Source organism: Clupea harengus, chromosome 3 (genome assembly GCF_900700415.2).
Source record: "Clupea harengus chromosome 3, Ch_v2.0.2, whole genome shotgun sequence".
NCBI lineage: Eukaryota > Metazoa > Chordata > Actinopteri > Clupeiformes > Clupeidae > Clupea > Clupea harengus.
The window spans coordinates 17,529,749-17,532,762 of NC_045154.1; the positions used below are offsets into that span (position 1 = coordinate 17,529,749).

The window sequence follows — 3,014 nt, forward strand, 5'->3', positions numbered from 1 at the left end:
TCTCTCTCTCTCTCTATCTCTCTCTCGCTCTCTCTCTCTCTCTCTTTCCCTCTCTCGCTCTCTCTCTCACACCGGGACCCACGCTTATGTTTGTGTTGTGTTTAACAAGCCCCTCTTTATTTTTCCACTCCTCTCTCTCTGTCTCTCTCTCTCTCCGTCTCTCTCTCTCTCTGTCTGTCTCTTTCTCTCTCTCTCTCTACGTCTCTCTTCCATCTCCCACCCCCCTCTCTGTCTCTCTCTGATTCAATTTCAAATAAGTTTTATCATCATGAAAGCAGGATATGATTTCAAGTCACAGAGGAAACTATTTAGTACAGAACACAACAACCAATAGCAATGGCAGGGTGATGCCCTGTGTGTGTGTGCGCGTGTGTGTGCGTGTGCGTGTGCGTGTGTGTGTGTGTGTGTGTGTGTGTGTGTGTGTGTGTGTGTGTGTGAGACACATCCTCCTGTCACCAAGGGGCTCACCAGACTTGGGAACAATGTTCATGGCAAAATGTTCCATATGCATTTGTGGATTAGAGTTTGTGATGTTTCTCTTTCTTGCTGTGTATTTTACATGGATAAATGTGTGTGTGTGTGTATGTGTGTGAAAGCAGTGCGTAATGTTGTTTCTCCTTCTCCATCTCTCTCTAGATGCCAGTATGTCTCCTGACGCTCCCAAGCAGAGTCACTGGTGCTACGTGGCGTACTGGGAGCACCGGACGCGCGTGGGCCGCCTGTACGCGGTGTACGAGCACGCCGTCAGCATCTTCTACGACCTACCTCAAGGCACGGGCTTCTGCCTGGGCCAGCTGAGCCCCACGGGTGGTGGTGGTGGTGGTGGCGGGGGGAGCACCATGGTGCAGCGCGCCCGCGGCAAGATCGGCTACGGCATCCTCCTGAGCAACGAGCCGGACGGCGTGTGGGCCTACAACCGCAGCCAGCACCCGGTCTTCGTCAACTCGCCCACCCTGGACGTGCCTGGCTGCCGCAGCCTGGTCGTACGCAAGGTCATGCCCGGCTACTCAATCAAGGTGTTCGACTACGAGCGCTCGGTGGCGCTGCGGCACACGGGCGGCGCCGCCGCCGACGGACCCGAGGTGCCGGAGGGGCCCTACGACCCAAACAGCGTTCGCATCAGCTTCGCCAAGGGCTGGGACCCTGCTACTCCAGACAGTTCATCACCTCCTGCCCCTGCTGGCTAGAGATTCTGCTCAACAACCACAGATAACACACACACACACACACACTTACGGACACACTTACGGACAGCTGAGAGAGACGTGGACTGCGACACACACACGAGACATAAGAAAAACTCAAAACAAAACGGACCCCACAAACTATCCCAAATATCATCTACTTAGATTTAATATAAAGTTTTATATATTATATGAAATATATATTATACTTGTAAATACGGGAGTCATTTTTACAATGTAATTATTTATGTATGGTGCAATGTGTACATGGAGAACAAGAGGAAAAAAATGGAAAACGCACTTTGGCTTATATATATTATATATATAAATATATATAAAGATAAAGAAATCTTTCAATACCAATTTGAAAAATTATACAGCAAAAATAGGATGAGCCTGGTTTTGGTGTATAGTTTTCATATTCTATTAATATCCAGACAAAAAAGCTAACACCATTCACACATTGGTAATAAAGTATTCGCATAATACTTCCTCTGGGCTGTGTGTGTATCTATGGCCTCCGTGTGTGTGTGTGTATGTATGTATGTATGTGTGTGTGTGTATGTATGTGTATATGTATGTGTATGAGTTTTTATATGTGTATGTGTATCTGTATGTGTATGTGTGTGTGTGTGTGTGTGTGTGTGTGTGTGTGTGTATGTATGTGTGAATGTGTGTATGTGTGTGTGTGTGTGTGTGTGTGTGTGTGTGTGTGTGTGTGTGTGTGTGTGCACTCAACTCCTTTTCTCTGTGCCTCCTTCATGTCATGAAAAAAAAACATTCTGCTTTGCACATCAGAAACACGTGTATGACAGCAGTCTCCCAGGTAACGGAAATGGTGTTGAGAGGTTGACGGCTGTCCTGTGTGCTGCCTGTTGAGAAGTTGACGGCTGTGGCTGCCTGTTGAGAAGTTGCGTGTCCTGTGTGCTGCCTGTTGAGAAGTTGACGGCTGTCCTGTGTCCTGCCTGTTGAGAAGTTGACGGCTGTCCTGTGTGCTGCCTGCGAGACATGCCCTACACAGCCTTCCACACAGCCTGCTACATTGTGTTGTGTATGTGTGTGTGTGTGTGTGTGTGTGTGTGTGTGTGTGTGTGTGTGTGTGTGTGTGTGTGTGGTGTGTATTGTGCATTGTGCAGAGGCCTGCAGCAGTGGAGAGTGAGGAGACAATCGAGTCAAGGGTAGGACTCACTGAGGCCATGGAGGACCCAAAGAGAGACACACACCACACAGGAAGAGACTGAGGACATGGAGGACCCAAAGAGACACACACCACACACACACACACCACACAGGAAGAGACAGAGGACATGGAGACCCAAGAGAGACACACACACACACACACACCACACAGAGAGACAGAGACATGGAGGACCCTAAGAGACACACACCACACAGGGAGAGAGAGAGGACATGGAGGACCCAAAGAGACACCACACCACACAACACAAACACACCACACACCACACAGGGAGAGACAGAGGACATGGAGGACCCAAAGAGACACACACCACACAGGGAGAGAGAGAGGACATGGAGGACCCAAAGAGACACGCCCACACACCACACACACAACACACACACACACACACACACACAGGGAGAGACAGAGGACATGGAGGACCCTAAGAGAGACACACACACCACACAGGGAGAGAGAGAGGACATGGAGGACCCAAAGAGAAACACCGCACACACACACACACACACCACACAGGAAGAGACAGGACATGGAGGACCCAAAGACACACAACTGAGCCCTGATTGGTCCAGCGGGAGCTGCACTCACCAGCCTATCACTCATCCTGTTGAGTTCAGGCGGGGCCCTGATTG

The 3,014-nt window shown here is 49.8% G+C and overlaps 1 pseudogene; it reads left to right on the forward strand.

The window, feature by feature from the left end:
• The window catches only part of LOC105892505, a 42,192-nt pseudogene extending 40,517 nt beyond the window's left edge, over positions 1–1,675 (forward strand).
• The last annotated feature ends 1,339 nt before the right edge of the window (positions 1,676–3,014 follow it).